Genomic DNA, 25996 nt, shown 5'->3' with positions numbered 1-25996 from the left:
AACTAGTCTGAAGAATAACACAGATGGTAATAAAGTTCCCTAGTCTAGGTACGAGGTCCGTGGTCTCAGCACCATGGAACTAGTCTGAAGAATAACACAGATGGTAATACAGTTCCCTAATCTGGGTGTGAGGTCCTTGGTCTTTACACCCTGGAACTAGTCTGAAGAATAACAAATGATAGTACAGTTCCCTAAGCTGGGTGTGAGGTCCTTGGTCTCTACACCCTGGAACTAGTCTGAGCATAAACAGAATAACAGTTCAAGTAATCTGGCCAAGTGTGAATTCCCAGGTCCACCTGGTTCAAACACACTGTAGGATCTGACTGAGGTCTGAGTGCTTCCACGTAGTGATCGCAACGGCAGACAACATGCAACTGGCCAGCAGAAACGATATATCGAGTAGTGCTCTCCAGTACCACCCCTAATTGCTCAACCAATAGTATCCTGCTCAGGAGTCAGCTGATCGGCGTGGTCAGCTGTCTCTCCCTGCCTAGTATAAGAATTCTGCCTCTCAGCGCGCGCGCATTCCTAAGCCTGTGTGCACCAACAGACCCAGCCACACCAGACACACGCTGCCGCGTGCAAACCGCCGCACTGGACGCGGAACCAGCCGCCTGACTGTTGTTGCATGCGGCGGCTTTTCCGCGTTCCGCCCTGCCACTAGACACGCTTCCGCGTGCAAACCGCCGCGCTGGACGCGGAATCAGCCGCCTCCTCAGTAGCACACGCGGCGGCTTTTCCGCGATCTCTCATAGGACCACTGAGCAACAGTCCAGTGCTGCTTCTCTGTACCCCAGGTCAGGTGCCTCTGCCGCTGTTTCTGGTTCAAAAGTGGGTTCATGCTTCCATCTGCTAAAAAGCTTTATGGAGATGAAGATTTAATTTTTCAGCATGACCTGGCACCTGCTCACAGTGCCAAAACCACTCATAAATGGTTTACTGACCATGGTATTACTGGGCTCAATTGGCCTGCCAACTCTCCTGACCTGAACCCCATGGAGAATCTGTGGGATATTGTGAAGAGAAAACTGAGAGACGCAAGACCCAACACTCTGGATGAGCTTAAGGCCGCTATCGAGGCATCCTGTGCCTCCATAACACCTGAGAAGTGCCACAGGCTGATCGCCTCCATGCCACGCCGCATTGAAGCAGTCATTTCTGCAAAAGGATTCCTGACCAAGTATTGAAATATGCGAATTTTTTGAGATAGGAATTTTGGGTTTTTATGAGCTGTATGCCAAAATCATCAATATTAAAACAATAAAAGGCTTGGAACTACTTCCGTTGTGTGTAATGAATCTAAAATATATGAAAGTCTAATGTTTATCAGTACATTACAGAAAATAATGAACTTTATCACAATATGCTAATTTTTTGAGAAGATCCTGTACATAAATAGTTATTTTAGGGATTAAACTTTTTTAATATGTATGTTATGAGGGTATATTACGGTTATCTTTTGCCTATATGGGCTTGCAATTAGTTATAGATGCAAAACTGGAAAAATGCACTTTTATTTCCAAATAAAATATTGGTGCTATACATTGTACTAGGGAAATATTTTAAACATTGTAATAACTGGGACAATGGGCAAATAAAATGTGTGTGTTTTATGCACTGTAGAACGTTTATTTTAAAACTATAATGTTCGAGAACTGAGAAATAATGAATTTTTTTCCATTTTTTTTTCTTATTATTCCCATTAAAGTGCATTAAGAATAAAATAACTCCGCAAAATGCACCACCTAAAGAAAGCCTAATTAGTGGCGAAAAAACAAGATATAGATCGTTTTGTTGTGAAAAGTAATAATAACGTTATCGGCGAATGAATGGAAGGAACGCTGATGGGAAAAATTGCTTCTGTCGTAGAGGTGAAAACGCATTCGGGCTGAAGTGGTTAGAGGACAGATCCAGGGTAATAAAAACAAAACAAGATCCTTCAGCCTTCAGCTCCTGGCATCCTATCAGTCCCTCGCTGCAGCTCTGCTCCCACTTGGTATCCACTCTGTTACAGATGTCTTCTGCGCAAGCTCGCAGTCGTGCTCCCGTCGCTGGGAGCGTTCTGCGCAGGCGCAGTACTTCTGCACCAGCGCAGAACACTCCAGGCTACATGAGTGCAAGCGGCGTATCCACACGCTCGCCCAGGTGCAGAAGATGCCAACCTGGTGAGGTCGGCATCTGTAACGGAGGGGACACTGGCTGGAAGCGGAGCTGCATCAAGGGGCAGATAGACCGTCAGGGCCTGGAGGAAGCCCCAGGTAAGTAGATGTATGTTTTTTGGGGGTGGTTTTCCCCCATTGGACCTGTCCTTTAATACTGATATTTTACTATCGATTTTGAACTTTATTAACCATTTATGTTGCGCGGACGTGAGCTGCACGTCCGCAGCGGCAGCAGCTAGAGCTGCAGGGACGCGCTAGTCATGTCCCTGCAGTTTGGGTGGTCTGCAGGCGTTCGTGCGGGCAGATGCCTGCGATCGCGCTGCTACTGCTAGCAGGGGGGATTGGCTGCAGGGGACAAAAGTCCCCTGTGCCAATCCGAGCATGTCCTCCAAGAATAAACACTGTTTTTGTTCAAAAACAGTGTTTATTCTTTATATACAGTGGCCGCGCTATCTCCCGCCGCTGATTTCCGCCTGTTTCCGTTGCCGATCGTTAAATTTATGAATGGTAACAATGTTCCTATTCATAATCTCCCTGCTGGCCATGTGATTGCAGGTTTCTAATGGAAACTTGCATCACTTCCTTAGTTACAATGTAATGATACATTGTATCCTATGTAGCGTACAAAGTACGCTAATAGGTTTTTTGCTCAGTGGGGAAATCTTGTGGCCAAATAGTAATATACACCTACTGACTTTAGGGGAAAAAAATAATAATATTTATGACAAGAGGGCATATAATTATTAAATATTGGGCTAAAAATTAGTGATGGATGTAAAACAGAAAAAATGCACCTTTATTTCCAAATAAAATATTGTAACCATACATTGTACTAGGGATATAATTTTAACGTTGCAATAACCGGGACAAATGGCCAAATAAAATGTGTGGATTTTAATTATGGTAGCATGAATTCTTTTAAATAATAATAATGATTTTTTCCAATTTTTTTCTTATTATTCCCATTATTATGCATTTAGAATAAAATAATTCTTAGTATAATGTACCACCGAAGAAAGCCTAATTGGCAGCGGAAAAAACAAGGTATAGATAATTTCATTGTGATAAGTAGTGATAAAGTTATTGGGGAATGAATAGGAGGAGCGCTGACAGGTGAAAATTCCTATCATCCATTAGATGAAAAATACCAGAGGGCTGAAATGGTTAAAATATCGGTAAATTTACTGATATATTACTATTTGGATTACTCAGCGTCAAAAATTCAGGGCGCCCCTTTCTTGGTGTAGGTTTCAAAAGAGTTACTTTTCCTAAAAAGAGAGCTATACGATATTTAGAATGTTATGGACCGATGTGAGTTGTTAAAGCGCACTACTCTTCAATGTCCTGGTTATATATATCACTCCTGTAATTAGACAATGGGCTCTATTCTCAATCACACATGCGGTAAGAGATTTTTTACCGCTATATTACCGCCACTGATAATTTCTGCATTTTTTCCACATTCACTAAAAATGTTCTACATGTTTGCCGCATGCGTGAACAATGCGTAAAAAAAATTGGGAAACATGCGTAATTACATAGTAAACATGCGGAAACAAGTTGCAAAAAAAAAAACCTGTCCAAAAAAAAAAAAATTAAAGTCCAGCAAACACAGCACTCAAGGTTCCAGACTCCATTAAAGTCAATGGGAAGTGAAATATATCACCAAGTACTAGTAGGTGATAAAAATTCGGTAGTTAAGTCAGAAATAAGGTGCCTCTCTTTTTTTTTGTGTGTGAATTTTGATTTTTTTTTTTTGCGGAAACTACCGACTTTTGCAGACTTTTATCGCATTTTTTTACGCATGCGGTAAATGTTCATGCATAAAAATTTGTGAATGTCAAGATGGGTTTTTCAGTCGGGAATTTACCGCAAGTGCATTTCTGCATGCGGTAAATCATTGAGAATAGAGCCCAAAGAAGTGTTTCTACATAGACAATTGCGTTAATTAGATGAGCGCCCTCGTTCTTTGGTTGATGTCTTTTTGTTTTTATATTATATATCAAGCAGACGTTCTCAGTCCATGTATCCTACACATGTATGGATGATTTCTCACAGCCAATCAGATCACAGCTGGCTACGTAAGAAAAATGACGCGCTTTCCTGACTTGTGTGAGGAGAAAAGGGACGACTCCATTAAACACACTTCCGGTGACGTCTTCAGCCCCGCCTTCGGTTGCTTGTGTGCTCTCGTGCCGGGGTGTCTGCAGTCACAATGGTTCCCCCTGTTCAGGTATCTCCGCTCATCAAGGTGAGTGAGGGCTGCCGTGTGCCTGAGTTGTGTGCGGCGACTCCTTGTAGCAGGGATGGGGCGGCGGAGTTCCAATCAGGAGTGTCCTCCCGGTGAAGGTGACATTAGGCCGCAGCCTTCAATCTCTGCTGCTAGCTGTGCAGGGTGACATTGCAGCTATGCTGACTTGACCATGGCGATCCCGGGCTGCGTGCCTGACTAGAGCAGCGACCCCCGCAGCCTGTGCAGTGTTCAGCCAGTGGGTTGCTGTGTCTGTACTGCAACTTTTAATTGTGCCCCTCAGCACTACCTGTGCGTTTTCTGTGGAATGCCATATCAATATACTGTACATGGAAGATCATGCAGACAATCATTTAGTATATGATTGCGGAAGGTTAAAGTGTCAGCTATGAAGGAATGCTAGTCCAAGGTGATACATTTGTAACCTTGATCTTGATGATTATTAAATCTGTACACATACTAAAATGAGCAGAAGGTAACTGGAACATTACCTCACTGTATCAGCCTCTATGGTTCCTTTATAGCAAAATGTTCGCATAATTTATTTTTAAAGTGAACCTGAAGTGAAAGTAAACATGAGAATTGAATGAAATTTAGGTGTAGTACAAATGAACCAATGAGGAAAAAGTCCATGCTACAATATAGAAACAAATGAAATGTGTCCAAAAGTGTCAAACAATTGAAGGGAAAAAAATGTGTGCAAAACACAAACAAAGCTGGCTAGGCTCCCAAGTCTACTTTTAAATGTACTCTCTGTGAGGAAAAGGCTTTACTCCTCCAGCTAGTGCAGGAATATAATAGAAAGTGGAGGAAACAATCTTTACAGCCTCAGTTTTTTTTGTTTTGTTTTATTGAAGTAAGCATTGTAAGGAGTCTGGTAATTGCTTGAGCTTGTATGCATTGCTCTACAACTCAGGTGGTCATGCATTTTACAGAAATGCATGACACTTATGTTTTCATTTGCAGCTCAGTTACACTAAATGGGACAACGCTGTGTTGCAGATAATTCCTACAGAAGCCGGGTGGGGTGCGAGGGGGGAATGCAGGGCCGGTGCAAATCGGCCCTGAGGAGGAGAGCTGAAGCACCCCTCTAAAAGAGCCTGGGGATGAACACTGAATATGGATGTTCTAATTGCATTTCATACAGGGGAGATCATTGCATGGAATATGGGGGTTCATTTCATGTTTCATACAGGGGTGTTTGTTGAATTTCATAAAACGGGTGGGGGGGGTTGCATTTTATATGGTTATTTGCTGCTGGGGTTGAGGGGTATTGCAGATAGCAAACAGGGGGTCAGTATCATATTAAGTTGTCAGCAATAACCCTCGACCCCAGCAGTAAATAACATCCATATGAAATAACATGCATGTGGACTCTGCAAGAATCACCCCACCCACACACTGTCCTTTCAAGCAACCTGCACATATGTTCCATATTTACTTTTTTTGCAGCAGTGGGCAATTTTTCATGGACATTGCCCAACTAGCAGGGCTGTGGAGTCGGTCCAAAAATACTCCCGACTCCTCAGTTTATGATTCCTCTGACTCCTCTAATTTGCATATTACAATTTTGTTGATTAAAAGTATGTAACGTGAAATTCGTCTCTTAACTGCCAACGCTTAGGAATTTTACAAGACAACTGAAGTGAGAAGGATATGTAGACTACTATATTTATTCCCTTTAGACTAAAACTAGTCCTTGGTAAGAGTACTTGTAAAAGGTACAAACCGGAACAAAGAACATCTATCAGGCCCTAGGCAATGTAAGTGTGGGTGCATGTAAGAATGATGTGCAGGTACTCTGCAGGGGAATGAGGAGATTCTTCCTCTATTACACATTCTTCATGCACAATCTGAACAAGGTTTATGGGTAAGGCCTGGTCCACACTAGGTCCGGAAACGTATCCGTGGCTGCGTTTTTCAAACCTGATGAAAAACGGAGTCCCGGATACTAATGTTCAAAATAGCAGACAGCCTCACCCAAGTAAAAAACGGATCTGTCTGCGTTTGCGGGGACCCGTTTTCAAAACCTGAACGGAAGGTCCGGATCTGCTGCATTTTCACGCAACGAATCAGGACCACGGATACACGCAGAGGTAGTGAAAAGCAATGAAAAAACGCATCTCCAGCTCCACAGGAAAAAAACTGATGTGAAAACAGATAGCCTGAGCTTTATGATTGGTCCAAAAAAATCCTCCCACTCTTTCCTAATGATAGACGTTTTCTGTCAGGGAAAAACTGAACGGAAACTGATGCACTTTCATCAGTTTGCAGTACGGTGGTACTTCCCCTAATCTTCCCCTGATCCGGACTGCAGTGTCCGTCCTGCAACTGTGTCTAGTGTGGACCTAGCCTTACAGACAACACCTCTGTGTTCAATGTGCACAACATTCTCAGTGGATTCCCTGCAGCTCTGTGGAGAGTGCATATGTAGAGAATAGTACTACTGTGTAACAAAGTGAACCTGAGACAGATGAAATTAAAGTTTTATACATACCTGGGGCTTCCTCCAGCCGCCTTCAGGAGAATCGGTCCCTTGCTGTCCTCCTCCACCACCTGGATCTTCTGCTATGAGTCCAGGTACTTGAGCCAGTCGGGCGTAGTGCGCATGTACACACTCCGCCGCCAGGAGCATACTACACCTGTGCAGCACAATTGCGCAGGTGCAGAATGTTCCTGGCTGTGGGAGCGGCACGTGGCTGGACTGCGCTGATTGGCTGAATTACCAGGACTCATAGCAATAGATCCAGGTGGTGGAGGACAGTGAGGGACTGATTGGCCTGAAGGGGGCTGGAGGAAGCCCCAGGTATGTATAAAACTTTACTTTTCATCCGTCTCATAACATATCAAATTATTTGATTTCATGAGCAAAGGGAGTGCGTACATTTGCATAAATCAGCATCAATGCAGAATGATTTCCATCTCATTGACCATCTCTATTAGTGACACGGCTACACATCAGGCTTTATTCTTACAGCATAGATGTTGTTTAGTATGAGATTCCTGTGTACACATCATATATACAGTCACAATCGTATGTATATATATATGTATGTATGTATGTATGTGTGTGTATGTATGTGTGTATATATATATATATATATATATATATATATATATATATATATATATATATATATATATATATATATATATATATATATATATATATATATATATATATATATATATATATATATATATATATATATATATATATATATATATATATATATATATATATATATATATATATATATATATATATTATATATATATATATTATATATATATATATATTATATGGACTGCTTTATTGAAGCAGCACAAGTAACTAATTTTGATTGGTTTATTTCATTTTTGTGGACTAAGCACAGCTATTACTGTATGTATACATTATTTTTAATGACTATTATCTGAGAAATAGAACATTTTATCATATTTTCTATTTTAATTACAGTTACAAATTCATTAGGAGTCGGATCATTTTTTCCCGACTCAGACTCCAGTCCAGGCAACCAAAATTGCCCCGACTCCACAGCCCTGCCGACTAGCACAGCCAGGGCCGGTTTTGTAACTTTTACTACCCTAGGCCAACTTTTCACAACTGATTTCTGGCAGAGCACTGTGATTGAATCTGCCAGATGCTGAAAATCAAGTAATGCATGAGCACTTTACATCTTATGGGCAACCAAGCAGGCAGGCTGAGACAGACATCATTCAACAGCAGCCTCCATTCCCAACAAGCCAGCTAATCTAAATTGCAGTTGACTGCAGGCATTTGCTACAATTCACAAAGACGTGTTCGGTATAAAATCCCTGTTCGGGAAATCACTGCATGCGGTAACTTTCACTTTTTCTTTTTAATTCACAAACATTTTGCTGCATGCGGTAATGTGCTGGTCTTCCTTGCTGCCTGAATTGCTCTGAAAGGAGGTGTGCCTGATGGGCTGTGTCTCCAGTGCAGGCTGGTGGGGGCATGCCGTGTCTGTGTAAGGGGGCTGGTGAGTCTCCTACTGTGCTGTCTCCTGAGAGCATTGCGATTCCTTTTTGTTTATTTAGGCAAGTCCACAGTGCAGCCTTCTCTGAAGTCCCCTCTCTCCTGACAGCCACGGGATTCCATATTTGTTTATCCCACTGGCCAGGATATTGAAACCGAAGGACAGGGAGGCTCCTCCTAATGGCTCTCTGCTGCTGTCATTACACAACAGCATACATGGATAAGTAGCGAACAGCTTACAGCTGGAGGTAAACACCAAACACTTTTGATAGTTACCGAAGGCTTTTATCTTTGTGAATTGACATTTACTGACAATTGAGGTATTTACCACACAAGTCGGTAATTTACCTCACTGCTCGGTACAGTAATTTTCCTTTTCAGTGCGGTTATAGGTTTAGTGAATTAAACTTTGACAGTGTGTTTAAAATCAGCCGTTTTGCGCATTACCGTATGCGGTAATGCTTTGTGAATTGTAGCCATTGTTTGTTTTCACAGGTCCCCTAGCTTGAAAGCTCCCTGCACTCTGCAGACTGTGAGCTATATTAGAGAAAAAGTGCTCCTGCTCCGTAGTGGAATTAGCAGAGGTCTCATACCAGTGGAAGGACGATCATCAATTCATGTGCAGAGTTCTGAACTTCTCCCAGCATCAGCGCAGCATGCATCAGAGGAGCTTGTGTTGAAGACAAGCAGCCAGGAAACAGAGGGGGCCGGGGCGGCAGAACTCATTGCTGTGCACTGCCCTATCCTATCTGGAGCTGCCTGGAAGGGATGGACTGGCTGCTGACATTCATACAGCCAGGACAGAGGAGAGACACTGTGTGGATTCGCTCGGGGGAGGGGGTAGAGAGACTGTCCTCAGCTTCAGGCTCTCTCCCCAGTCTCAAGTCAAACAGGACTAGTATGCCTGTGCTCCGCTCACATGTGTATCCAGCTGGCCGCCTCCGCTAGCTGAGCTGCCTGCAAGTTAACAGATGTGAATGCAAGGTAGGGCGGCTGGTTGTGAACTAGAAAATTGGCTTTCTGGTATAGACAGTTTTCCTGTCACCCGCCCCACAGATTTCGGAGAATTTCAGTGCTCTGCCCCTTTAATCCCGCCCAGCCAGACACCGTTAAACCTTTAAGCAGGATGTCACACAGGCAGAGGAGTGCGCCTGCAGTGCTAGGCAGATGGAGCTTCAAAACGGCAAGGTGCCCACCCACCTAATTAGTCCTGGGGAGAACACTGCTAGGTACACATGATGCAATTTTTAGACAGATTTACTGTCAGATCGATTATTTCCAACATGTCCGAACTGATTTCCAATAATTATTTTTTTTTTTATTTTTTTTTCATAGAAATTTTCATTTTTCATCTAAATCAGATTGGACATTTTGGAAATAATCAATCTGACTACATTTTTCAGAAAATTGTGTAGTGTGTACCTAACATTAAGGTACTCATACACTAATCCATTTTCTCTGGCAGTTTTCGATCACTGATGGCGTACCTGAAATCGGTCAGTACTATCAATCGTACCGTGTGGGAAAACTTGGTTGACGTGGGGGCCGAACTAGTGGTAGATTGACATCCTTCCATAATGGTTCTGTCTCAGGGACCCGATTCACTGCAGAGTACTCGCACTGCTGCGAGCTTACCTGTCCAGCCGGTGTGCACCCTCCTTTGTCTGTCTCCATACTCGTGGCATTTTTATCACCGTGATCTAGTGGCATGTTGCATGTTTTATGCTGAAATCTGTTATAAATCTATTTGTATTTGCACTGTGTAGTTTCAGATTTCGATTAGGGGGGTATCTAGCTTATGGTCATGTCTGTTAATGTATTGCCACCTTATTTCTTACTGGTCACTGTTTAAAATGTGACACCGGTTTGGTTTAAAGGACAAGTGAAGCAAGAGGGATATGGAGGCAGCCACATTTATTTCCTGTTAAGCAATACCAGTTGCCTGACTGACCTACTGATCTTCTGCCTCTAAAGGTAGCCATACACTTATAGATTTGCAGCAGGTTCAACCATCAGATTTGTCAGATGCCTGTCAAGTCGAATCTGACAGGAATCTATTTGATGTGTGCCACACACTAGGAACATATTGGAAATCGATCTAAATGCATTATTGGACCAATAGATCCAATGCAACTCTATTGGCCATGGATCTGCTACCAGCAGCAGATCGACCTAGATTTTCCATCCTGTCAGGTCAAATCCATCGAAATCGGCTGCAGATCGATCAATAGATTTGAAAGAAACTATTTCTGATCGATGGCTGAAATCGACCAGTGTATGGGCTTCTTAATCTGTTTAGCTATAGACCCTGAAGACGCATATGCAGATCGAGTACATTTGAAATCGGCGCCGGTAGACTTGGGCGCAGGATACTGCAGTATATGGCTGATCCTGCTTCTGCACAAGTCCGGGCCGTGTTAAATACTATTCCCCCTCCAGGCCGACATGGATAGTGGGGGAATGATATAATTCGGCTTCCAGCGATTGCTGGAGGCCGAATTATTATGTTTTTAAGCTACTTCGGCTCCGTCTTCTGACGGAGCCGACGTTACTCACTGAGCGCTGCAATAGGAGTGATTCCTATTGTAGTCTATGGAGGCGCTGGCTGCGCCCAAATCTAGCAGCGCTGAAAAGTACTGCTCCGATGCAAATCAGGTGTTTCTGACTTTATCAGATCTGACAAGATTATCTGCATGCTGGTTTCTGGTGTTATTCAGACACTACTGCAGCCAAATAGACCAGCAGGACTGACAGGCAATTGGTATTGTTTAAAAGGAAATAAATATGGCAGCCTCTATATCCCTCTCACTGCAGTTGTCCTTTAAAGTACATCTGCACTGAGGAGGATATGGTGGCTGCCATGTTTATTTTCTTTTAAATAATGCTATTTGCTTGGCTGTCCTGCTGATCTTTCTGGCATCAGCAGTTTGTGAATCACACGCCTGGAGCAAGCATGGAGCTAATCAAGTCACTGTTCAGTCAGAGCACCTGATCTGCATGCTTCTTCAGGGTCTATGGCTAAATGTATTAGAGGCAGAGGATCAGCAGGACAGCCGGACAATTTACATTGTTAAAAAGGAAATGTCAGCCTCCATATACTTTTCAGTTCAGGTGTACTTTAATGCTGGGTACGCACTATGAGATTTTTTTTGGGCAGATTTACTGTCAGATCGATTATTTCCAACATGTCCGATCTGATTTCCAATAAGATTGGATTTTTAACTTCTATTGGAAATTGTTCAGAAAATAATCGGAAATCAGATTGGATATGTTGGAAATAATCGATCCGACATTAAATCAGCCAGAAAATCTGTGTACCTAGCATTATGTCTGGTACACGCCATGAGATTTTCTTGCAGATTTACTTCCCGAGCGATTATTTCCAACATGTCCTTTCTGTTTTCCTATCTTTTTTTTTTTTTTTTTTTTCCCATAGAAGTGAATGTAGAATCGAATCAGATCAGACATGTTGGAAATAATCGATCTGGCAGTAGATCTGCCAGAAAATCTGTGTGTACCAGGCATAAGATTTGTCTGCTAATCTCTAGCATTGATTAAGATAGCTCTGGGCCTGTTTCCACTAGAGCGAATCGGCATGCATTTTCTGCATGCAGATTCGCACAATCAATATAAATCAATGGGCCTGTTTCCACTTGTCAGAAATTGTGTGCGGTGGACTGTGCAGAAAAAAATCTTCACAGCAGAGCCATCAGAATTCAAACACCGCAAGGCTAGTGTGCGATTTGCCTGTAATGTATTTAATAGGATATTTGCATGCGTTTTCATTATGTGAATATTCCATGCAAATTTGCCTACGGTTTAGCTTAAAATCAATGTAAAAGCACACAGGCACTGACGAGGTTAAATTCACATACTTACAAACAGATGCAAATTTTAATGCATATTCGCATAAAATTTGCATACGAATTCGCATCCACATGCAAACTCGTTTTTCCGCAACTGAATCGCACCGCACTAGTGGAAACGAACCCTCTAGCTGAAAACTTTGACAAGTAATCCTTTGTACTGAGTGACTTTCTGTGTTAAACTGTCAAACTGTGCACCACGTTTATACAAGGTGGCTTGTGTTTTAAGCACCTGTCCACTGAGAAGTGTGTGTGTGTGTGTGTGTGTGTGTGTGTGTGTGTGTGTCTGTGTGTGTGTGTGTCTCAGCATAACACATTCTGACTTTATTTATTATTTTAGTTTGGCAGGTATTCGGCATTGCTAGTTGGGATTGTATATGGCAGATGGCGATTTGGTAAGTTTTTATAACCTACAAAACCATGTTCTTTAGATCTCATCCTATACTCATTCCATAAGAATGTCACACCAGAGTTTGTTAAAGTGTAACTGTCAGGGATAAATATCAAAAATGCTTTATTTTTAGCTGGTAAACAAGTAATAAGGATTCCCCAGTTTCCATGGCTCTTATTTGGTACATTGCCGCACAGGAAGTTGTAGAGTAAGGGAGTAAATGAAATCAGGATTGGCTTCAAAATAGACAGTTAAGATGGAGTCCTAAGAAGGATTTTTTTTTTTAATTACTATAAAAAAAATCACTAGAATCAAAACGTGGACAGTGCAATACATATGTAAGTAGAGAGAGTATTTATCTACTTATATATGCTCCTCTTTAAAGTGGATCCGAGATAAACTTTTACTCATTGCACAATTGTGTCCCTTTCATATAGTTACTCAACTAAACAAGCCTTGCCCACAGCTTCTCTAGTGCCTTGGCACTTTGAGACAGATGTAGCAAGGGCTTATGGGAGCTCAGTCTGGGCAGGAGGAGGTGTAACTAGCCAGAGTTTGCAGAGGGGAGTAGGAGAGAGGAGTGAAGTTTTCACAGGCTGAGGGCTGGAGATGCACAGCAACTTGCCTATGTAATGTGACAAACAGACCATGGCCGCTCTCATTGTATCACAGGTAAAAATAATCATATACTGTTGAAGCTGTTTGCAGCTAGATTTGCTGGGTAAACTATCTAAACTTTAGATAAGCTATATAGACGTTTTCTTGTTATAGCTAGTTTTTCATTTCGCATCTGCTTTAACCACTTGAGGACCATAGTGGTAACCCCCCCCCTCCCCCCCCTAAAGACCAGGCTGTTTGTTTTATAATTGGCCACTGCAGCTTTAAGGCCAAGCTGCAGGGCCGCACAACACAGAACTCGATTCCCCCCCCCCCATAGCCGCTCGGAAACTGAAGATGGGGCGGAGCTCCGCCCCCTGAGAAGGAGATGCGCACAATCTCCTACAGTAGCCGGCTCCAGGACCTGACGCCAATTGGCGTTGGGCTGTTGTGGGGCTGCCGCCGCGGCCACGCCCACCGGCGTGGAGCAGTCTTAGAGCAGTTAAGCTAGGCTGCTTTCTTTGACTTAAAGGAACTCTATCGAATAACATATTTTTTTCGGTTGAGATGGGAAATGTTTGAGAAGTGTTGCTAAATATGTATGCATATATGTATATGTGTACATGTACAGTATATGTGTATACATTTGAATCCTTATCTCTGTTTACTGCTATCTAATTTCTTTCACACTTGGCAGTCTCCTCTAATCTGAAGCCAGAGTGAGCCATGAGGGGGGGGGGGGGGGGGTTACCTCACAGTGCATCTGTTAACTGTGCAGAGAGCTCAGTCAGAGATGTGCAGAGCATCAGAGCATTCTCTCAAAGAGAGCAGAGCAAATGTATCTTATGTGAAACATAAACATTTGTAATTGTGTGTGTGTTTGTGAAACCTGATACCTGACAGGCTTTTGTTTTCATATAGCTTCAATATTACACTGTTCTTAGCAAGTCAGACTGCAGAGATTCACCTCTGCAAATGAGACATTCCAAAGGTAGCTAAAACCAATGAATTACAGCTATTGCCTCTGATATTAACCACTTGAGGACCGCCCCCAGCCGATGGGCGGCGGCAAAGTCCGGGCCCAAACGACCGCAATACGCCCATCGGCGGGGGCGGCTGCGGGAGTGGCTATGCGGCGATCGCGTCATTCGTGAAGCGATCATCCGCCGGGGACTGGCTCCGCCCACCGCTCGTAGTAACCCGCCGGCCGCTCGGAAGCGCCGGCGGGTTACTAGCACCCGGATCGCCGCTGCACATATGTATAATAGGCTTTGTAATGTATACAAAGCCTATTATACTGGCTGCCTCCTGCCCTGGTGGTCCCAGTGTCCGAGGGACCACCAGGGCAGGCTGCAGCCACCCTAGTCTGCACCCAAGCACACTGATTTCCCCCCCCCCTGCCCCCTGATCGCCCACAGCACCCCTCAGACCCCCCCCTGCCCACCCCCCAGACCACTGTTTGCACCCAGTCACCCCCCTAATCACCCATCAATCACTCCCTGTCACTATCTGTCAACGCTATTTTTTTTTATCCCCCCCCCCCCTGCCCACTGCCCCCTCCTGATCACCCCCACCCCTCAGATTCTCCCCAGACCCCCCCCACCCCCCGTGTACTATATGCATCTATCCCCCCTGATCACCCGTCAATCACCCCCTGTCACTGCCGCCCATCAATCGGCCCCTAACCTGCCCCTTGCGGGCAATCTGATCACCCCCCCCCACACCAATAGATCGCCCACAGATCCGACATCAGATCACCTCCCAAATCCATTGTTTACATCTATTCTCTCCTCTAAACACCCACTAATTACCCATCAATCACCCCCTATCACCACCTGTCACTGTTACCCATCAGATTAGACCCAAATCTACCCCTTGCGGGCACCCAATCACCCGCCCACACGCTCAGATTGCCCTCAGACCCCCCCTTATCAATTCGCCAGTGCAATATTTACATCTGTTATTCCCTGTAATAACCCACTGATCACCTGTCAATCACCTATCAATCACCCCCTGTCACTGCCACCCATCAATCACCCCCTGTCACTGCCACCCATCAATCAGCCCCTAACCTGCCCCTTGCGGGCAATCTGATCACCCACCCACACCAATAGATCGCCCGCAGATCCGACATCAGATCACCTCCCAAGTGCAGTGTTTACATCTCTTCTCTCCTCTAAACACCCACTAATTACCCATCAATCACCCCCTATCACCACCTGTCACGGTTACCCATCAGATTAGACCCTAATCTGCCCCTTGCGGGCACCCAATCACCCGCCCACACCTCAGAACGTCCTCAGACCCCAGCCCTGATCACCTCGCTAGTGCATTGCTTGCATCTATTTCCCCCCTCTAATCACACCTTGAGACACCCATCAATCACCTCCTGTCACCCCCTAGCACACCTACCCATCAGATCAGGCCCTAATTTGCCCTGTGTGGGCTCCTGATCACTCGGCCAAACCCTCAGATCCCCCTCAGACCCCCTTCCGATCACCTCCCCAGTGCATTGATTGCATCTATTTTCCCCTCTAACCGCCCCCTGAGACACCCATCAATCACCTCCTGTCACCCCCCTAGCACTCCTATCCATCAGATCAGGCCCAAAACATCCTGTCATCTAAGAGGCCACCCTGCTTATGACCGGTTCCACAAAATTTGCCCCCTCATAGACCACCTGTCTGAACCAGTCATTTTGAGAAATTTGGTTTCCAGACTACTCACAGTTTTGGGCCCGTAAAATGCCAGGGCAGTATAGGAACCCCACAAGTGACCCCATTTTAGAAAGAAGACACCCCAAGGTATTCTGTTAGGTGTATGATGAGTTCATAGAAGATTTTATTTTTTGTCAAAAGTTAGCGGAAATTGGATTTTTATTGTTTTTTTCACAAAGTGTCATTTTTCACTAACTTGTGACAAAAAATAAAATCTTCTATGAACTCACCATACCCCTAACGGAATACCTTGGGGTGTCTTCTTTCTAAAATGGGGTCACTTGTGGGGTTCCTATACTGCCCTGGCATTTTAGGGGCCCTAAACCGTGAGGAGTAGTCTAGAAAACAAATGCCTCAAAATGACCTGTGAATAGGACGTTGGGCCCCTTAGCGCACCTAGGCTGCAAAAAAGTGTCACACATGTGGTATCGCCATACTCAGGAGAAGTAGTATAATGTGTTTTGTGGTGTATTTTTACACATACCCATGCTGGGTGGGAGAAATCTCTCTGTAAATGGACAATTGTGTGTAAAAAAAATCAAACAATTGTCATTTACAGAGATATTTCTCCCACCCAGCATGGTTATATGTAAAAATACACCACAAAACACATTATACTACTTCTTCTGAGTACGGCGATACCACATGTGTGACACTTTTTTGCAGCCTAACTGTGCTAAGGGGCCCAAAGTCCAATGAGTACCTTTAGGATTTCACAGGTCATTTTGAGACATTTGGGTTCAAGACTACTCCTCACGGTTTAGGGCCCCTAAAATGTCAGGGCAGTATAGGAACCCCACAAGTGACCCCATTTTAGAAAGAAGACACCCAAGGTATTCTGTTAGGTGTATGATGAGTTCATAGAAGATTTTATTTTTTGTCACAAGTTAGCGGAAATTGATATGTATTGTTTTTTTTTTCACAAAGTGTCATTTTCCGCTAACTTGTGACAAAAAAAAAATCTTCTATGAACTCACCACACTCCTAACAGAATACCTTGGGTGTCTTCTTTCTAAAATGGGGTCACTTGTGGGGTTCCTATACTGCCCTGGCATTTTAGGGGCCCTAAACCGTGAGCAGTAGTCTAGAATCCAAATGCCTCAAAATGACCTGTGAATAGGACGTTAGGCCCCTTAGCGCACCTAGGTTGCAAAAAAGTGTCACACATGTGGTATCGCCGTACGCAGAAGAAGTAGTATTTTGTGTTTTGGGGTGTATTTTTACACATACCCATGCTGGGTGGGAGAAATCTCTCTGTAAATGGACAATTGTGTGTAAAAAAAATCAAACAATTGTCATTTACAGAGATATTTCTCCCACCCAGCATGGGTATGTGTAAAAATACACCCCAAAACACATTATACTACTTCTCCTGAGTACGGCAATACCACGTGTGGCACTTTTTTGCAGCCTAATTGCGCTAAGGGGCCAAAAGTCCAATGAGCATCTTTAGGCTTTACAGGGGTGCTTACAATTAGGCACCCCCCAAAATGCCAGGACAGTGAACACACCCCACAAATGACCCCATTTTGGAAAGTAGACACTTCAAGGTATTCAGAGAGGAGCATAGTGAGTCCGTGGCAGGTTTCATTTTTTTTTGTCGCAAGTTAGAAGAAATGGAAACTTTTTTTTTTTTTTTCTTTGTCAGAAAGTGTCATTTTCCGCTAACTTGTGACAAAAAATAAAATCTTCTATGAACTCACCATGCTTCTCACTGAATACTTTGGGATGTCTTCTTTCCAAAATGGGGTCATTTGGGGGGTATTTGTACTATCCTGGAATTTTAGCCCCTCATGAAACCTGACAGGTGCGCAGAAAAGTCAGAGATGCTTGAAAATGGGAAAATTCACTTTTGGCACCATAGTTTGTAAACACTATAACTTTTACCCAATCCAATAAATATACACTGAATGGTTTTTTTTTTTTATCAGACATGTAGCAGAATAACTTTCGCGCTCAAATGTATAGGAAATTTTACTTTATTTGAAAAATGTCAGCACAGCAAGTTAAAAAAGTCATTTTTTTGCCAAAATTCATGTCTTTTTTGATGAATATAATAAAAACTAAAACTCGCAGCAGCAATCAAATAGCAGCAAAAGAAAGCTGTATTAGTGACAAGAAAAGGAGGTAAAATTCATTTAGGTGGTAGGTTGTATGACCGAGCAATAAACCGTGAAAGCTGCAGTGGTCTGAATGGAGAAAAAGGCTCTGGTCCTTAAGGGGCGAAAAGACTGTGGTCCTGAAGTGGTCAAAAGAGAACCTGAACTGAAAATGAAAAGTCAAAATAACCATACATCGGTCATACTTACCTCCTGTGTAGTCTATTCCTCAATCTTTTTCTCCTCTCCTGTGTCCCATTTGTCCACTGTGATCAATGGAATTCTCCGTCCTCCATCTAAAAAATGGCCATTACCCCCTAACAGCATCCTGGTCAGCACACTGTTAAACTATAATATGCTCACTTGAGCCATAGGGAAACATGGACATTACCTTGCACATTCAGTTATAACTGACAGCTGCTGATATATAACGGACAGCAACTGGTTTATTTCAGTTCTGACAAAATATTGTCAGAACTGGAAGGGATCACTGCAAGAAGAAAATTGTGAGCTGAGAGGAACGGATGGCGAGGTTAGTATGTAATATTCATTTGCAGCTACGTCATGTGTTTGTTTTAAAAAATTTTCCTCACTACAGGTTCCCTTTAACATGAAAAGTAGGAGAATGTTTACAAAGCTACTTAGACATTATTTGTAAATTGTCATTTTAGAACACTTGGGTATTGATAGTGCTCTTTTAAAAAAAAAAACCTATAGAGGCTGCTATATTTACTTTTAAACAATACCATTTACCTGTCAGTCCTGCTGATCTTTCTGGTCAGTAGGGTCTAAATCGCACACCTGTAACAGGTACTCAGCTAATCTTGTCAGATTTGTCATAGACATCTTGTTTAGGTTCTATGGCTTTTAAAGTAGGTCTTTGTAGTAAAGACAGGCAATGTGCATTGTTGAAAAGGAAATAAACCTGTCCGATTCCATATCCCTCTCACCTCGGGTTCCCTTTAAATAGGGCTGCCCAATAGGTTGATTCTCAGTAGATTGCGGCCTCTCGGTTGCGTCTCGTTAAATGTTGCGACCGGCAGCTCATCATGCGCAGTCTGCTCCGGCCAACGTGGCGGTGATTGACAGCGCCGCTCACGCAGGCGCAGTACAGAGTGACCTGGAGGTCGCTCTGACGTCATCGTCGGGGACCGGGGCGAACGGCTGCGGCGAGGGACATCCTGGGAGCTTGGAGCTGGAGGAAGCCCCCGATAAGTACCACTTATTTTAGGATATTTCCCCTGATGACTCTTTTAAGGTTACTTACTGTATAATAGAAATGGATATTAAAATACACTATACTTTTTATTCCCCCCTTTTTTTTTTTTTTTCTTTGCGGAGACCTTTTGAGATGCTCCTTTCACAGTCCTGTTAGATTTCTAAGGTAATGCTAGATGTGTTTTAACAGCATATTTAAAGCCAGTTGCTGAAGAAGACAGAAGGATAGAGGCACAGCTGAAAAAGGAACAAGAAGAAGCCGCTCGCATTGCAAGAGAGTTGGCAGGTTGGTCATATGTGATTAGTACAAATATTGTTGTTTTTTTGTTTTAGATGACTGCTATAATATTCCTACTGCCACAAACCAAAGATAATTGTTTAATTGTGCTTTTTAATGGCCCATTTTCTAAAATCTAAAGCACAGCTTTTGTTCATAGATGCTCCAGCCAGTATTACCACTAGATGACACAACTAAATCAATACATTACACTGAGGGGTAAGCCTAGTACACTCATCCAATGTTGCGGTTCAATGCGACGTTAGTCGCAATGTGTCTGCGTTAAGAGGTAAAGCACTTCTAGCAGTAAGTTACCACAAAGCAACATATTTAATGCGACTTTAACGTTGCACTGTGAACGACCCATAGGATCAGCATTGCAGTAAGCTGCATTATAAGACTTTATAACGTGCGACCATAACGTCCCACTGTGAATGCGACCTGATTGCCTAATTTCAGCGCTTCCATGTAGTATGAGAGCTTGTCTACACAATCTGTTTATAGTATTCTGATTCTGTTAGCCCCCATACAACCTGGAGGTTGTAGAAATGACCTATCAAAATTGCATGTGTGTACATACTTTGGCTCATACATAGTTTAAAGGAAACCTGAGACCACTAAAATAAAAAATGATACATACCTGGGGTTTACTCCAGCTCACTTCAGGCTGATCGGTCCCTCAGACTTCTCAGGCCTCCTGGATCATTGGCTAGGCGGCCTGGTAATTCTACCAGTCGGGGACGTACTGCACATGCCTGGCTGCTCATTTGTTTCCATTGCCGGAACAGTTCAGCGCCTGCGCAGTACTACTGCGCAGGCTCAGAATACTCCCGGATGGGGGAGCGCATGCAGCTGGACTGCGTTGACTTGGAAGATCCAGGCGACCTGGGAAGACCACAAGGGACCGATTTAGCCTGAAGGGGGCTGTAGGAAGCCCCAGGTATGTGTATAATTTTTTATTTTTTCCCAGAACGTCATTGGACAGCACCCCTGGTGAGACTTGTCTCCCTCCCAATCGTGGACAGGAACTGCAAAAGAAAAGATTTGCATAACAAATTGGCAGCCATACATAAGCCACTATCTTACCACCAGTAACTCAGTTCAGTTTCCTGTCCCGGACGGGAATGCAGAGGAGAGGTCTCCAGGATGCTATCCATGACAGATGGTCGGGGGCAACGTCTTTCAGGGCTCCAGGCATGCTGTACAGTGGACAGTCGGAGCCCTGCAGCGTGGAGGAGGCTTCTCCGTATGAGGCAGCAGAGATATAGCGCAGGCGCGCTTTCAGACCAAGATACTTCCGGGTCAACCCGGAAGTTGTCACGCACGGCGTCCGGCGTGACTCTGATCGGGCGGCAGGGGCCGCGGAGGTGATTGCGAATCAGCATCAGCTGATTCGCTGAGGTAATTAGCAAATAGCGCGGCAGGGGCTGCGGAAATACGAGGTAATTATGCATATCTATTAAGCGGCAGGTGCCGCGACGGGGGACTATGCAAATAAATTATGCTAATGGGCTAGTCAGCTGAGCCCTATTGTTCATGTGATTCTGGATTTAATCCTTTTCCCTGTCTCACTCTGGTGGTTTATGTGAGCATGGAGGACGCTTCTGGGTCAGCTCCTGCGCAGTCTGCCAGGCCAGCCCAAGATACCTCTCTGGCAAGTACAATGGAAATATAGATATGCAGTGTGTATATATATATATATGTGTGTACTAGAGAGGGTGCTAATGGTTGGCTTATTATTATGTTTTTTAGCCTGAAAAACATGAAAAGCCTGAAAAACATGATAAAACTGACAAGGGTCAGCATGCATCAAGTGGATCTAGCAAATCTGCGAAGAAATGTGCCATTTGCTCCACTCGCTTGTCATCCTCATCCTCTAAAAAGTTGTGCCAGGATTGCACAAATAAACTGGTTAAAGATGAATCCCCTGTCATATTTAAAGATCTGATGGGTTGGATGCGGGCGGAAATGTCTTCAGCAATCAAAGAAATTAAGGATTCTGCTATTTCTTCTCAAGCTGTAGCCCCCAACCCTGCTGATGTTCCTGGCCCTAGCAGTGACGCTGCTGTTATACCTATCAATACTGGGTCTTCTCCTACTCCGGCGGCACGTATTCCTGTGCAGGCTAGGAGAAGTAGGGAGAGTGATATAGAGGGCTCGGAACTCTCTGAGGGGGAAATATCTGCATTAGAAGAGATATCTGAGGGTGAAGAAATAGAAAAAGCTGAGAAATCACAGAAATTTGCTTTTTCCCCAGATTTAATGAAAGATCTCCTAACCTCCATGCATGAAACAATGGGTATTAGATCAGAGCAAAAACCCCTGACACCCCTGGATCAGATGTATGAAAGTTTGGCGGACCCCCAATCTAGATTCATTCCGGTCCATTCTACTCTTAAATCTATGATTAAGAAAGAATGGGAAAATCCTGAGAAAAGGGCCTTTTGGCCCAAATCTTTATCTAAGCGCTACCCTTTTGCCCCGGATGATCAGGCTTGTTGGGGTCCTCCGCCAAAGCTGGATCCTTCCTTTTCCAGGGTGTCAAGAAAATCAGACCTGTTGTTTGAAGACTTTGGTAACCTAAAAGATCCAATAGACAAAAAAATGGATAATGTTTTGCGTAGGGCTTGGGAGTCGGCTTCATTAACTTTCAAACCGGCTGTGGCATCAACAGCAGTTAGTCGTTCTCTGAAAACTTGGCTATCAGACCTGCAATTTAAGATTGCTAATGGAGTTTCTAGGGAAGAAATTCTGAATGACTTCCCAAAAATTACGAATGCCTCAAATTACATGGTTGATGCGGCAGATGATACAGTAAAGTTGGCAGCCCGAACCACGGCGCTAGTCAACTCGGCTAGAAGGGGAGTATGGGTTAAGACCTGGAATGGGGATATTTCCTCAAAATCTAAGCTTTGTGGTATCCCCTGTGAAGGTAATCTGCTGTTCGGTTCAAAGCTGGACGATACACTAGATCGTACGGCGGATAATAAGAAGAATTTCCCAAGGAAGCGCCCTTTTCAAAATAAGCGGCCATTTCGGGCCCCCGCCAAAAATGAAGCGGATAACAAATCTTCCAGGGGTAGAAGATGGGCCCCTTATAGACAACAAAGACCCCCCAATACCTCTACTAATACCAAAAAGACAAACAAGCAATGACGCCATCATTCCAGTGGGGGGGAGAGTCACCAACTATTTCGAAAAATGGCAACAACTCTTCAGCAATCAGTGGTTACTGAATATAATATTAGAAGGTTACAAAATAGAGTTCGAGCAGCCTCCCCCTCAAAATTTTGTCCTAACCCCTTGTCCAAAAGACCCATCTTTAAGAATAGCCCTTCAATCAGAAATAAGGTCACTTCTTCAGAAAAGGGTAATTCGCCGGGTTCCAGCATGCCAAAAAGAACAGGGATTCTACTCTCCAGTCTTCCTGGTGAGGAAACCTCAGGGAACCTATCGATTTATTCTAAATCTAAAGAAACTAAATCTGAGGGTCAAATACAGAAAGTTCAGGATGGACAATATCCGATCTGTAGTTCATCTCTTACAGAAAGACGACTTCTTGGCATCTCTAGACCTGAAGGATGCATATCTTCATCTGCCAATCCATTTGTCCTGCCAACAATACCTAAGGTTCGCCGTGTGGATGGAAGGAGAGGTGAGACATTTTCAGTTTAATGCCTTACCTTTCGGATTATCTTCAGCTCCATGGCTATTCACCAAGGTTATGTCTGAGGTACTAGCCCTTCTCAGGTTAAAACAGATTAATATTGTCGGTTACCTTGATGATTTTTTATTATGGGGGTCTTCTGAGAAATCCGTTTTTGATCAGATAACTACAACTTTGAGCTTCTTCCAGGATTTGGGTTGGTTGATTAATTGGGAAAAGTCTGCCCTAGTTCCTTTCCAATCCTTAGAGTTTTTGGGTTTCATTATTTCTACTAGAAATGAAAAATTGTTGTTACCTGATAGGGAGATCAGTGCTATTATTGACAATGTTCTCTCGTTTCAGAAATTGAGAAGCATATCGCTAAGAAAGGCCATGGCACTTCTAGGTCTTCTAACTTCTTCCTTTCCGGCAATCCAGTGGGGGCAGTTCCATGCAAGATTCTTACAGATGTGGATACTAAAATCTTGGAACAGGTCTATGACGTCACTGGACAAGAAAATCGTCATTCCACAGAGTATAAAGGCTTCTCTGCTTTGGTGGAAACAGCTGGATCATCTATCTCCAGGTCGTCTGTGGAGTTTTCCTCATCAGAATACAATTACAACCGACGCCAGTTTATGGGGTTGGGGAGCCCACTTCAATTCTCAACCGGCCCAGGGAGCCTGGAGTATGACGATCAGTTCACAGTCATCAAACAGAGAACTGCAAGCAGTGTGGCAAGCTTTACTACATTTCGGGCCCCAAATCAAGAAGTCTCATGTGAGGATAAGGACAGACAATCAGAGTGTGGTGGCTTTCCTAAACAGACAAGGGGGTACGAGGAGTCAATCCTTATGGGAAAAGACGAAGAGGATCCTATTTTGGTCAGAAAGGAATCTCTCATCCTTAACAGCGACACACTTAAAAGGAACCTCAAACCAACTGGCAGACTACCTCAGCAGGAAGAGGTTGGATGCGAACGAATGGTCATTAGATCAGGAAATATTCCAGCAGGTGACGTTACAATGGGGCTGCCCAAAAATAGACTTGTTTGCAAGGAAAGTGAATACGAAATGCCAACAATTTTGTGCCCTGTTTCCAGAAGATCTACCATGGAAAGTAGATGCCTTCTCGATCAATTGGGGGGAAGTAATGATGTATGCATTTCCTCCAGTTCCGTTGCTAGCACGAGTGATAAAGAAGATTATACAGGACAAGGCTCGAGTAATCTTAATAGCTCCACTGTGGCCAAAAAAACCATGGTTCACGTCACTGAGGGCACTAGCAGTAACAGATCCGATAATATTTCCTCCTCTGCCACACTTGCTATCTCAGGGTCCAGTAGGGCATCCGAACTTACACATGCTTCACCTTTCAGCTTGGAACCTGAATGGGGCATCCTGAAGTCCAAAGGGTTTTCAGATGAACTATCAGAAACTTTGATACAGAGTAGAAAAAAAGTGACTCGAGAAATATACCAGAAAGCCTGGAGAATATTTAACGATTGGTGTAGGGAAAGATCCTTTAACAATTCATCTCTCAAATCCGTATTGGAATTTCTTCAGTGTGGATATAAGAAAGGTCTTAGTATCAGCACCCTGAAAGTACAGGTATCTGCTCTTAGTGTGTTTTTAGAAAAACGACTGGCAGAAGAAAATCTAATTGTACGTTTTTTTCAGGCTTTAAAGAGACTTAAGCCAGCAATTAAAACAAAAGTACCTGCTTGGGATTTAAACATTGTTTTACAGGGTTTGTGTGAGGCTCCGTTTGAGCCATTAGCGCAAATTTCGGAAAAATTTCTTACCTTAAAGACCATTTTCCTGCTGGCAATTACTTCAGCCAGGAGAATTGGTGAATTGCAATCACTATCCATTAGAGAGCCTTATTGCACCATTTCAGAGGATAGAATAACATTACGTCCTGATGCAGCCTTTCTACCCAAGGTAGTTTCCTCTTTTCACAGAAATCAGGAGATCTTCCTACCCTCCTTTTGCGAGAATCCTAGTAATGAAAAGGAAAGGAGACTCCATTCCCTTGACGTAAGGAGATGTCTTATACACTACATGGAAAGAACAAGTTCCTGGAGGAAAACTGACGCAATGTTCACCCTTTTTGCTGGAAAACAAAGAGGCAACAAAGCTTCCAAAGCAACGCTGGCACGATGGATAAAACAGGCTATCACATCAGCATATCAGGTTCAAGGAAAGCATTTAATCTCTCCAATCAGAGCTCATTCTACAAGAGCAATATCAACCTCCTGGGCAGAGAGGGCAGGGGCATCTATAGAACAGATATGCAGAGCTGCTACCTGGTCAAGTCAGAACACTTTTGTGAAACATTATCGCCTAAACATCTCGGCTGCAGCAGACTTATCATTTGGAAGGAAGGTGCTGCAGGCAGTGGTCCCTCCCTAGATCCTATATCTTGTACATCGTCTCACCAGGGGTGCTGTCCAATGACGTTCTGGGAAAGACAACTTTACTTACGGTAACGTCTTTTCCAGTAGTCAGAAGGACAGCACCCCTGCAACCCGCCCTTCTTTTGGGTGGAATAATAATTATGTAAGTGAGCATCTATGCGGTCCGTGTCATCTATTATATTAACTGAGTTACTGGTGGTAAGATAGTGGCTTATGTATGGCTGCCAATTTGTTATGCAAATCTTTTCTTTTGCAGTTCCTGTCCACGATTGGGAGGGAGACAAGTCTCACCAGGGGTGCTGTCCTTCTGACTACTGGAAAAGACGTTACCGTAAGTAAAGTTGTCTTTTTTG

General features: G+C 43.6%; 1 long non-coding RNA gene across 1 annotated transcript in view; it reads left to right on the top strand.

Moving 5' to 3' along the window:
- The first annotated feature begins 4292 nt into the window (after positions 1 to 4292).
- Positions 4293 to 25996, top strand: part of LOC137549280 (uncharacterized) — a 36566-nt gene continuing 14862 nt past the window's right edge. Inside the window, exons 1-3 of the long non-coding RNA XR_011026800.1 lie at positions 4293 to 4413; positions 12620 to 12674; positions 19492 to 19587. This is a non-coding gene — a long non-coding RNA (uncharacterized lncRNA). The remainder of the gene's footprint in view (positions 4414 to 12619; positions 12675 to 19491; positions 19588 to 25996) is intronic.

This window comes from Hyperolius riggenbachi, chromosome 1, assembly GCF_040937935.1.
Source record: "Hyperolius riggenbachi isolate aHypRig1 chromosome 1, aHypRig1.pri, whole genome shotgun sequence".
Classification (NCBI taxonomy): Eukaryota; Metazoa; Chordata; class Amphibia; order Anura; family Hyperoliidae; genus Hyperolius; species Hyperolius riggenbachi.
This window is presented reverse-complemented; position numbering and strand designations above follow the sequence as displayed.